Raw genomic sequence first — 13,659 nt, forward strand, 5'->3', positions numbered from 1 at the left:
GTTTATAAGCAGTGGCATCCATGACATCCAAAGAACAGGTCATGCCCAGATCCTAGTTTCTAAATACTATTCTCAACTATACGACCTGGGACAAAGGGCTGACTCCGGGGCTACCAAGGCAAAGTAAATGAGTATATATCAAAGACACAGGAACTAGTTGAAAGGGACTTTTCCCAGTCAAACCTGAGAAAATGTGAGCAAAACCAGTAAGTTAGAGTACTAGATTTTACCCAACATATTAGAATCCAAGAGACTCTGTACACATAAAGAAATGTGAAGATTAATGGGGGAGATGCAAAAGTTCTCTACTTACAGTATCATGCCATCTACAATGCAGAGGGAATGATGGGGCCCAAAACCCCCACTGGGTAATTGACATAGTAGGAACAGTTTCAGGCTAGAATCATTGATTCGTGCCAAAACTAACAGGTGGATGTTTAATACAAAGCAGAATATTTTCAGAGTCTCAATAATATTCTGCTTTGTATTAAACATCCACCTGTTAGTTTTAGCACCAATCATTTATAAAAGGAAAAGTAGTAACTCTTTGATGGAAAAAATTTGCAGACTCCCACAAAACCAAGTGATCTAAGTTGGCAACACCATGAATGATTTCAGTAGATTCTGCATGCCTGTGGATTTAACTTACTGAAAAGGACACATCATTTGAGACATTCCTAACAAAAACTTGTAACCGAAATCTAGTAACAAGAAAACTTTGTTTTTTTAAAGACAGAAACTGAGTCATTGTACAAACACTTCAAGGTCACAAAAGACAAAGACTAAGGAACTATTCCCCATTAAAGGAGATTTTAGTCTTTAGAGATTTGACAACTAAATGAAATGTGTGATCTTGGATTAGAACTTCTAACAGAATTTGGGTTTGTTTGGTTTTTTTTTTGCCTTTTTCTATCAAGAATATTTAGTGAAAGAGTTGAACTTTGATTAAGGTCTGTATATTGGATAATAGTATTGTATCAACATTTTCTGATTTTGAAAATTGCATTGTGGTTATGAAAGAGAAGATCCTTGTTTTTAGGAAACACACACTAATGTGTTTAGGGATAAATGGCTATCATATCTGTAACTCAGTGCACAGTATAGAGTTCAGGAAAATATTTATGTTTTACAATATTTATATTACATTTTATAAGTATGCATGCATAAAAGTGAGGGGGAAAAACAAAGCAAATGTGTTAAAATGTTAACATTTGGGGAATCTGAACGAATGGTATGCAGATATTCTTTGCATTATTTTTGTGACTTTCATTTAAATCTGAAATTATCTCAAATTACAAAGTTTAAAAAGGCTAACAAAGGGGGCGCCTGGGTGGCTCAGTCGTTAAGCGTCTGCCTTCCGCCCAGGTCATGATCCTAGGGTCCTGGGATCCAGCCCCGGCATCGGACTCGTTTCTCCACAGGAGGCCTGCTTCTCCCTCTCCCACTCCCCCTGCTTGTGTTCCCTCTCTCGCTGTCTCTCTCTCTGTCAAAAAATAAATAAAATCTTAAAAAAAAAAAAAGGCTAACAAAGGAACATAGGAAAACTTATGCAAATCCAACAACAGAAAAGCAATGGACCAATTCCTTGAAAAATCATAACTGATAAAACACACACAAAAGAAACTAAATACCTGAAGACCCCTTTGTCTAGTAAAGAAAGCACATTCATTATTAAAAACTTTCTCCAAAGGAAAATTCTAGGCTCAGATTGTATAATTAGTGAATACTATCAAACATTTAAGCACAAAATGAAACCTATCTCACACAAATTTGTTTATAAAATTTCCTTTCCAACCTACTATGCCTTGACACAAAAATCTAACAGTCATTAAAGAAAAAAAAAATACTGCCAGTTAACATCTCTCACCAACATAGATGAAAATATTCACAGAATATTAGCAAATTGAAACCTTGTCTTTAGGGAAAAGGACCCTAAAGTATTTAGGGGTGAATAGACATGCTGTCTATAAATTAGATTTATTTTAACCATCTTGAATGGTTAAAAAAATAAATGCACATCTCTAACACCATATAGAGAGAATGATGAAACAAATAGGGCAAAATGCAAACTGGTGAATGTGGATAACGAGTGTACAGGAGTTTCTTGTACTGTTCTTGCAACTCTTATGTAATTTGAAATTTTATTGATCTAAAGGTTACGAAAAATCTATTTGCTGTCACAGTTTAACAATATGTATTTTACTTACCCATGTCAAAGATCGCTTTGGGAATATAGACTACTACATAAATACAGCCTAATTAAACATACGCTAAAAATTTTTAACTAAAATCTAATAATATTAGAAGATATATCAGTATCCTCTCTAGACTACATTTCATACCCCATTTGGCTCCTTAGAATCAAATCTTGATTTTGAGAAATGGCAGCTAAAGGCAGTTATGGTGTTGGCCACCATCTTATCATTCATTAATTACTCTCCTATTCTCTCTTCTAATATTTCCAGTAATTGTCTCTCCTGCCAGTCTCTCCAGCCATTGCAGACATTGGACTCTTGAGGCCATCCTGATTGAATTATTTAATTCTTAATTGCCTCTCATCCAACTTCACTGTCAAACCATTCTTCACACAGTCAAAGAAATTATCTTTTATTCTATTAAATTTCATGTCTCCTTGGATGAAAATCCAACAATAACTCAACATTACCTATAGGATCCCTGCCTCTCATCATTTTGAACAAGATCTCTTATGATTCAACCCTGTTACTACTCAAGTCCACCCACCCTGATAGGCAGAATTCTAAGATGACCTATAGTAACCCATACCTTATATAATCTTCTCCCCTTGACTGTAGGCAGGAACTTTCTTCTAACCCCAGAATATGGCAAAAGTAATGAGACATAACTCCTGTGATTATGTTCTATTACATGGTAAAGCTGAAGAGATTTTGCAGTTGAAAGTAAACTCCCAAACAGTTGATTATGAGTTCATCAAGAAGGAGACTATTCTGGGTGGACCTACTCATCAGGTAGAGTCCTTTCAAAAGGGCTGGGAATTCCAAGCAGAGAGATCCTCCTGCTCCCGGGAAGAATCAAACAGTGATGATGTGAATTGCCTAGGGACCAAGCTATGTGGCAAAGAACTGTGGGGACCTCTAGGAGCTGAGAAGAGCTATTGGCTAATTATCAGCAAGAAAGCGGGAACCTCAGTCTTAGAATCACATGCAACTGAGTTCTAGCCAGCAACCAAATGAGCTCAGAAGAGAACTTAAGCTTCAGGAGAGTGTGTAGAGTCTGGATGACCTGAAATTCAGGCTTGGGAGAGCCTGGGCCAAGAAGCCAGCTAACCACGTCTCCGCTTCTAACCTACCAAACCTGTGATAATAACCAGGCGTTGCACAAGTCGCTAGGTCTGTGGTAACTTGGCACACCGCATTAGAAAATGAACACACCTGGGGCACCTGGGGGGCTCAGTCCATTAAACATCTGCCTTCGGCTCAGGCTCAGGTCATGACCCCAGGGTCCTGGGATGGAGTCCCAGGTCAGGCTCTCTGCTCCGCAGGGAGTCTGCTTCTTCCTCTGCCCCTCCCCCTTCCCCCACTCCCCCCTTTCTGCTCCTCTCCCTCTCTTTCTCTCCCTCTCTCCCAAATATCTTAAAAAAAAAAAAAAAAAACTAAGCTAAACTCACATACCTGCCAAAGATCATCTGTGCCTTTTTCTCTACAGTGCTATACAGAACACCCTCATGTCTCAAAATTTTTGAATATGCTTGAAAAGCCATCTTTTCATTCTGCTACCTCTAAGTTGGATGTTATATCCCTGCCTTTGCTGCCCATTTTTTATCCATATGCCATATTATAATCTTGGTTGAAACATTTGTCTTTCCTACTAGACTAGCTCCTTGATGACAGAGACAGGGCTTCATCTTGGTATTTCTCTAGTGATTGGCTTATAGATTTTCTTTTTTTTTTTTTTTTGATTTTTTATTTATTTACTTGAGAGAGAGAGAGAGAGCACATGAGAGGGGGGAGGGTCAGAGGGAGAAGCAGACTCCCCGCTGAGCAGGGAGCCCGATGTGGGACTCGATCCCGGGACTCCAGGATCATGACCTGAGCCAAAGGCAGTCGCTTAACCAACTGAGCCACCCAGGCGCCCTGGCTTATAGATTTTCAATACCTCTTAATTGAAATGGCTCTGATGGGGGTGGGGGGAGACTATAAGAACTTCCATTTTTGTCAGGTTTCTTTCCTACAGAAGAAGTAGATATGGGATTTTAAAAATTCTTTTATACCACAGGAAAGAAACATTACAAAACATGCATAAATTCACATAGAAGTTTCTAAATCCAATACAGTAATCAATAACCTTAATTCCTGGTCCATAGCTACAAATGCCACTTCAGTTACTGTAACACTTATTTTTTTCTCCAAAATGAACGATGAAGGCTACCAGCAAACTCACTAGTCACAAGATGAGACCAAAGAGATGGTCGGTGACTGCTGACATTTCACAAAAGCCTTATTAGTATGCTTGAGTACTAGCAAAGCAACCAAATAAATGGGCTGCACTTCTAGGGAGAACCAGGGATCCAGCACACTTAAAGAGAGCCTCAAAAGAATGGGAATGGATTTAAGAAGCAGAAACTTGATATTGAGAAGGAACAACGTGATAGGAAGGATGAGATGCAGGTCACTGAATGCATCAGTCCTCAGCTAGTCTGCTTCCTGGGTTACACAGAGCAATGCTTCCCCCGTGGTCCCCCTTCACCAGTACAGACCTGGTTTCCAGCAGGAAACATTGGCACTTAGGACTCAATTAGATACCGTGATTATGCTTGCCCTATGTAAACAATTACAAAGGTGTGAAAAAAGAAACCAGTGTGACTGGGGGTAAAGAAACCACTATATTTTTAGTGAAAATTAGACATTTTAGCCATTTTTCTAAAAAAAAAAAAAATTCTTTCACGATTGGTAGGATAATAGAACAGAATGACATTTACGGAGAGGCAATTTGGCAGGATTAAGTAAAATGGCATTGAAAATCCTTTTTTACTCCACTATTTCAGTTCTAGGAACCCATTCTTTTGATATACTAACAAAATGCTTTTCATCCATAAATTGCATCAGCGTGCCGCCTTTACACAGCCTATGTATAATCAGATTATGCATGAAGGGCTTAATCCGGCAGCTCCTGCTCATCAACCATGCTCCTCGGTATTCTAATTACTTAAAAATCACACACACAAAAATTAATCTGTCAAATTCCTATTGCTTCTAATGGCATCATCATCATTTTTAATTATCATCTCAGGAACAAATCGGCCCGTTCTTTTCCCAGGACACTTTGTTATCACAGCCATGTCCTTCCTCCATTATCTATGTGTGTACTTTCTAATACCACTGTACAAAGAGTTAGTGCTAGGGGCTTTTCTGTAGTTCATCTATAGAGAAATATGATAGGCTGTGGTGACTAGATTATAGCAAACATTAGGAGAACTTACAAAACCTTTAGGGAGATCATCAAAAGAACATACACATTCTCTCGTGAGTCTAGTAAGTAACAGAGTTCTCAAACACTACAGTATATTGCCTCCCTCATCTAGACGTTACTTTAAAGGAAACACACACCTACACAATTTATTTCAGATCTAGACTGGTCATATTGCAGCCCCTCCTACACTGCCCTCCTGCCAGTCTTTCCTAAGTCCTAGTCTTTCACATAGGGGACCCCCATTTTTCTATTTCTTCTTCATTGCTCATTTCTCTCAGCTGAAGATTCCCGCCTTCCCCCGGCCCAAATGGAAAAAAATTTTAATATATCATAAAAACGGGCTACAGCTAAAACAGATTCTAGAAAGAAAATTAGTAGCTGTATAATCTTAGGCATATTACTTAAATTTTCTGGGTCTCCTGCTTAGTAAAATGGAGACACCAAGGTATCTACTTCATCAACTAATCAGGATTAAGTGAAGCCATGCACACATGACAAACTCCTCAAAAAGAACTCGCTCTTACTATCATTTTCATATTACATTAAGAACCTCACTTAGAAAAAGTGCTCTTCCCTCTTTCTTGACTACCTTTTGGTATACCCAACCAGCAGAATTCCTAGAAGAAACAAGATTGAAAACGATTCGATATCTGTGTCCCCATCTTCCTTCCTCCCCCCATTTCCATAATTTCTAGACTAATACGTCATTTAAAACATATTTCAGAAGAAGTCATGGAAGTGAAATGCCATCATAAGTAGGGTCCACACCACTTGTGGGGTATGCAAAGAAGGAATTAAGGCCTAGGCCATTGCCATATTCATTTCCAAAGTCTCAGGATAGGTTTCCTATCTAGACGGTAAGGTCACCTGTTGCCTTAAACTGCCTGCCACTCGCTAACCAGGCACAAGCCACCAGACCCTACTTTAAGAACCCTATACCCTACATACCTGACTACCTGAGGACTTGCTCCTTCTTTGAAAAAAATGCTAACAAAAATGTCCACAGTTTCATTAGCGTGACATTAATACTTTTAAGCATGTCCCAAATATTTGGAAATATTTTATATATGTGAAAATCTTCCATGCACACTTTTCCTTAAGAGAATTCAATGGTTCAATATAGACACTATATGTTTTCATATTTATAGACTAGATTGTATCTATTACACTAAAGTATATAGCATCCTGTCAAAGTCATTTCTTCAGGTTATTAGTACCATTGAGGCAATCCTCTCCTTATCTGTTTTCTTTCTTCCTGACTTTCAATTAAATCCCCATCTGTTCGGAAATTTTGGCTTGTAGATTTATGAACCGATAACCATTTAAACAGCCAGGCCGGTGGGCTCTCACACACTCCCTTTTATGAACAGAAACTGAATATAAGGGAGGAGTCCTGAGTTCCAGGTGGGGTGTAGGAGGTGGGTGGAGAGTCAGGGTTTTGGAATTGGAGATGGACACCCTGCTTCCATCTCTTGGCAAGTTTCTCAACTTGTAACAATGTGGATATTACTTGCACCAACATTGTCAGGCTGTTTTGGGGACTGAACAAAGTAACAAATGTCAATCATTTAGCAAAATGCCTGATTTAACGTGAGGATTCAATTCATTGTCATTTTCAGCAACTATAGAGGGTCATGGAAATAGCCTGAAATAAGATTTAGGAGCTACCTATTCTCACTCAGATAGATCATTAACCACTTCTTTGGGGTTGAGTCATTTTCATTTTCTGCACTTCAATTTCCTCATCCATATATATGAGCAGACAGACCAATTTTTCTGAGTTATCTTTCAGTTCTAAAATTCCCTTAGTTCAAATGAAATCTTGTGCAGAGTCAATATGGTGAACATCAGGGAAGATTTGTTTATTCTTTTGACACATTTATTGTAATAAACACTATCAGAGACTGGGAGAACCACATTGAAAAGAATGCCATGGACTTGCCAGTAACGTAATGATGGCAACTGCAAATAACCACAAAGTGATGATACAGTGACAAATGCTATAATAAGGGAACCTCAGGTGTGGGTGGGGAAGGGGGTGGAAAGAGTTCAGGGATGGCCTCCTAGGAGAATACCTAAACTAAAAACCAGCTGATATACAGGAGTCGCTCTCAAAACCCAGGGATAACCACTATGTAGACAACGGTTTGCCTCTTTCTTTAGATGACCCAAATTATTGTTCTTATGTCTGCTCTACCCCTCCTCCTTTCCTTGACCTTCACTCACCAGCTGTCTCTTGTGAACGGGACTGTGTCTGACCCTTGTCACAATTTGTTACATGTAATTTGCTGCAGGTAATGAAATCAAATGACTAAATGTTCTTAAATTGTATAATTCTAGAAAAAAAAGAGTTGTAAGGATAAACTTTTTGGGGGGGGCTATTTGACAACTTTTGACCTTTTTTTTTAAAGATTTTATTTATTTATTTGAGAGAGAGAGAGAATGAGAGATAGAGAGCACGAGAGGGAAGAGGGTCAGAGGGAGAAGCAGACTCCCCGCTGAGCAGGGAGCCCGATGAGGGACTCGATCCCGGGACTCCAGGATCATGACCTGAGCCGAAGGCAGTCACTTAACCAACTGAGCCACCCAGGCTCCCAACTTTTGACCTTTTTTAAAAAAGTTTGTGTTTTCCCTATACTTCAGATCACTAACCCCAAGTAAGGGTTTGCTTTATTTTTTCTCTTCTAAAGATTATATTTATTTATTTGAAAAAAAGAGAGAGCAAACATGTGCAGGGGGAGGGCCAGAAGGAGAAGCAGACTCCCTGCTGAGCAAGGAGCCAGACATGGGGCTCAATCCCAGGACCCTGGGATCATGACCTGAGCCGAAGGCAATGCTCAACGGACCAAGCCACCCAGGCGCCCCTCTTTTTCTTTTTAGAATAAGGAAGAGACTGAGGAAAGCAATTAGACACCATTATCAAAAGGTATTTTTTATGTTAAAAAAAAATCGCAGAGACACACCTTTTTTTATTATGTTCGGTTAGCCAACATACAGTAGAGAAAAATATTCCTTACACATAATCCCTGGTATAATGTTCTACACTCATGCCTACTGGAAATACTATGAACTTAGTTAATATGTGAATTAATATAAATAAGAAAAAAAAAGGCTAAGACTCTTATCACTGAAGGTAGAATTTTGCTTTTAAAGAGAAACATCTACATGGCCAGTCATAGTGGTAATTTTCACCAAGAATGGGACAAGAAAGAACAGAAACACAGCAAAAGGGAATGAATAGGAACAGGGCAAAGCCTTCCTTGACTACAACATGCATACCAATCACTTAGGCTTGGGAGACAGTCTCCCTGGGGACATTTTAGATTATTGTTTTTGGCTTTAATTCAACTCAACTAATATAGGATTTATATTTCCTATGTCTTCCACTACATGAATTACTGGGTTATAATTTTGATATAATTGTCCAGCATTTCTTCAGTCACTGAAAAGAAAATAAAAATCTGATTTATTCAATTCTGTGCTTTGATAAAAAAATAACATACAATAAAATTAGTGAGGTAGCAAGCATTTTAAGTATTTGTTTCATGTCTACAATATTTAGCAAATACTCACAGGACATATAAAGGGAACACAAAATAAAAAGAAATCAGTACAAATTAATTATCTTGAAGTCTTATATAGCTCTAGCTTTTAATACATCTTTAAAGAAACAGATTACAAGATCCACTAGTTTATTTTGTTTTGTTTTTAACTGGGATCAAAACTCTTCTAGGATTTCCTCTCAGAATGGGGCCGGGACAGTTCTAGGTAAATAGTACATGTATAATGAACATTTTCTTTTTTTTAGATTTTATTTATTTATTTGACAGAGAGAGAGAGCGAGAGCAGGAACACAAGCAGGGGGAGTGGGAGACGGAGAAGCAGGCTTCCCAGTGAGGAGAGAGCATGATGCGGGGCTCGATCCCAGGACCCTGGGATCATGACTTGAGCCGAAGGCAGACGCTTAATGAGTGAGCCACCCAGGAGCCCCATTTTTTCTTTTTCTATAGCATTACTACAGCTTTAGCACCAAAACCTTGGATTTCTGGTTGAAACTCAAGCTACACAAGTAATTCTGTGTATACGTAGTATACAAGTAACCCAGTGTATACGTTGCAGGCTGCTGGAGTGCCCATTCTTAGAGGCCTCATCAGAAGCCAATGTGAACTGTTGGTGGGAATGCAAGCTGGTGCAGCCACTCTGGAAAACAGTATGGAGGTTCCTCAAAAAGTTGAAAATAGAGCTACCATACGATCCAGCAATTGCACTACTGGGTATTTACCCCAAAGATACAAATGTAGGGATCCGAAGGGGTATGTGAACCCCAATGTTTAGAGCAGCAATGTCCACAATAGCCAAACTGTGGAAAGAGCCAAGATGTCCATCGACAGATGAATGGATAAAGAAGATGTGGTATATGTATACAATGGAATATCATGCAGCCATCAAAAGGAATGAAATCTTGCCATTTGCAACGACATGGATGGAACTGGAAGGTATTTATGCTGAGCAAAATAAGTCAATCAGAGAAAGACATGTATCATATGACCTCACTGATATGAGGAATTCTTAATCTCAGGAAACAAACTGAGTGTTTGCTGGAGTGGTGGGGGGTGGGAGGGATGGGGCGGCTGGGTGATAGACACTGGGGAGGGTATGTGCTATGGTGAGCACTGTGAATTGTGCAAGACTGTTGAATCACAGATCTGTACCTAGGAAACAAATAATATATTATATGTTAAAAAAAAGGGGGGTGGGGCGCCTGGGTGGCTCAGTTGGTTAAGCGACTGCCTTCGGCTCAGGTCATGATCCTGTAGTCCCGGGATCGAGTCCCACGTCGGGCTTCCTGCTCGGCAGGGAGTCTGCTTCTCCCTCTGACCCTCCCCTGTCTCATGCTGTTTCTCTCTCAAATAAATAAATAAAATCTTAAAAAAAAAAAGAAGAAGAAGAAGAAGAAGAAGAAGAAGAAGAAGAAGAAGAAGATAGCAGGAGGAGAAGGATGAAGGGGAGGAAATTGGAGGAGGAGACAAACCATGAGAGACTATGGACTCTGAAAAACAAACTGAGGGTTCTAGAGGGGAGGGGGGTGGGGGGATGGGTTAGCCTGGTGATGGGTATTAAAGAGGGCACGTTCTGCATGGAGCACTGGGTGTTATATGCAAACGATGAATCATGGAACACTACATCAAAAACTAATGATGTAATGTATGGTGACTAACATAACATAATAAAAAAAAGAAGCCAATGTGAAAACACAGGCGAGAAAAACACAGCGCCCTCCACTGGCTGAGGTTAGTAAGAAAAAGCATAAAACACAAGGAAACCCTACACCATTAGTGAGAGTTCATAGACATAACAGGATGGCTAAAACCCCAAGAACTTCAGATAATACGGAACCAAAAAGAATGTAAAATAACTCTAAGACAATTTAAAAAAACAACCATTAGGAAATAGAAAACAAGAAACGGAGAGAACTAGATTTTTAATGAGTGACTAAAGGGATGCCTACAGATAAATAATATAATTACTGAAATTTAAAATTCAACAGATTTAACCCCCCCCATGCTAGCCAAAATTAGAAAAGCTGTCAACGAGTTTGGTAAGGATGCAGAGCCATGGAACTTATACCCTCCTGGCTAGGAGGGCAGATTGATACAGCCATCTGAAAACAAAAGTCAGCATAGCCTAGTAAATAGAGGATGCTCACACCCTTCTATCCCCGAGCATTTCTGCAATTCTGCTCAGAAGAAAACACCTCAGAGAAACTCTTGCCCTGTGCAATAATATCTGCTCAAGAATTTTTACATTAGTGTAATCAATGGGACAACCAAAAAATTGTGGAGTATTTACACAATGCAATACTATACATTAGAGAAAAAGGAATAAACAGGAATCAACATGAATGGATACCAGGAAAAGACACTTTAGAGGAAAAAGGAAGTTGCAAAACAATCAAGTATGGATATGTTTTTATAAAAGTCAAAGATTTGTAAAACTAGCTAGTGTATTACTTAGTCATAATTATGCAAGGCTATTAAAAAAAGTTAAATTCATCAAGACATGAAATTTTACGATTCCAAAATCAAAAGTAAAAAAGTTACATTTCAATAAAAAGCAAGTTTGTCAAGTATATTAGGTATACTTCTGGGTCTCATTTTCATTTTCCTTCTATCTATTCCCATTGCTTCCTGTAGGTGATCTTTAATATTACTTTTAGGGGGCAGGTTTTAGTTTATCCTTCTGGTATTTCACCTCGTAAACAAAAGGCAGCACACTCTATCAATCTATTTTTCTACAATATCAGTAAGGTTCTTGAGAGAAACAGAGCCACTAAGAGATATACAAATTGGCAGCCTGGAAATTCAGGTCAGTGTTGATGTTACAGTTTTGAATCTGAAATCTGTAGGGCAGGCAGCAGTCTGGAAACTCAGGAAGCAATTCTATTTGACAGTCTATAGAGACATAAGTCCTTCTCCGGGAAACCTGTCTTTGCTTTGATGGCCTCCAACTGATGGGAGGAGCCTCACCCACATTAGCAAGAACAATCTTGCTTTGCTTAAAGCCAACTGATTGTAAATGTTGCCACATCTACAAAATGTTTTCACAGCAATATCTAGAGTAGTGTTTGACCAAACAACTGGGCACCATAGCCTAGCCAAGGTGACACCGAAGATTAACTCTCACCTTTACCTACTATTCTTGATCTTCCATTTGGCAATATAGCTTGGGGAGGACTCCCTGTTTGTTGTTGTTGTTGTTTTAAAGATTTTATTTGAGAGAGAGCCTGAGTGAGAGTAGGAGCACAAATTGGGGGAGGGAACAGAGGGAGAAGCCGACTCCCCGCCGAGCAGGGAGCCTAACACAGGGCTTGATTCCAGGACCCTGGGATCATGGCCTAAGCCTAAGGCAGAAGCTTAACCAACTGAGCCACCCAGGCACCCCAGGACTCCCTATTTGTACATAAATATTTTTCTTCCTTTATTTTTTGGATGGTAGTATGACTCTCCATTATATAGATATATCATTTATTCAATCATATCTCTATTAATGGATGGTTCTTTTTGTTTTATAAATATGGTACAATAAAAAATCGTGTACATATGTTCATATTTGTTCTTCCATATTTTGGGGATAGAGTCTTAGGACTGGGATTAAGAAGATACGTAATTCTTCTTACATTACCAAACATATTACCAAACTTCCCCTTCATGGGGGTTGGACCTTTTAGTACTCTGTCTAGCAATGTGTGAAAAGGCCTGTTTTGTTGGCATATTCCCACCAAAACGAGCAAACAAAAAACTATTTTAAACATTTCTACTTTTCTTCCAATTTAGTAAGTAAAAATGGAATCTTACAGAAATAAGAAAAAGCTGTTTCTGCTAGAGAAGAGTGTGGAACTCACCCAGCCCAGTTCTAGGCCCAAACCATCTTGCACAAATGGAGGGCCAGGAAACTCAAGTCAAGGATTCTACACTACCACCATTGGAGGAGCAGGAAACTTGCTCTCAAACAAGACCCTCCAATCCAAGGCAGAGTTTAGCAACCTTGGAAGGAGAAACAGCATCACCCCTGAGGTTCAAGTACACAGGGCCTGCCTAAGAGGCTGGAGGAGAAAAAGCTTTTGTCCATCACAAAGCCCACATGGAGTAACAAGCAACATCTGTCTACACCACTCCATCGGTAAGGCTTTTCAAGGGATTTGGTCAGGTTCACTGGAACAACATAGATCTCCAGGTAGCAATCAGGAGCTGGTGGCAGGAGTGTGAGTGTTTCCTAGGGAATTGTTTCCAAGATGTCCAATGTAAGCTGAATTCTTCCTATGGAAGAAGAAAATCAGCTCTAGATTTTCTTCTGAGAGTTACAACCCTCGTAAGTGGAGAATTTATACCTCTATAGTGACTTGTACTTTTTTTTTTTTTTTTTAAGATTTGAAAGAGAGCATGCCACATGTGTATGTGGGAGGGGCGGCAGTAGCAGGCTCTCTGCTGAGCAGGGAGCCCGAAGCGGGACTCGATCCTGGGACTCCAGGATCATGACCTGAGCCGAAGGCAGACACTTAACTGACTGAGCCACCCAAGTGCCCCCTATGACTTGTCCATTCTGATGTGACAGGTCCTTCACTAGATGCCCCGTGAATGCTGAGGGTGGACTGGGGAAGGGGAATAGGCGGAGGTAGCCAGGTTGTAAGTTGGCAGGTAAGACCTACCCTGT

The sequence above is a fragment of the Eumetopias jubatus genome, unplaced genomic scaffold, assembly GCF_037043125.1.
Source record: "Eumetopias jubatus isolate StellerSeaLion01/CBP00866 unplaced genomic scaffold, mEumJub1_p1.0 scaffold_5, whole genome shotgun sequence".
NCBI lineage: Eukaryota > Metazoa > Chordata > Mammalia > Carnivora > Otariidae > Eumetopias > Eumetopias jubatus.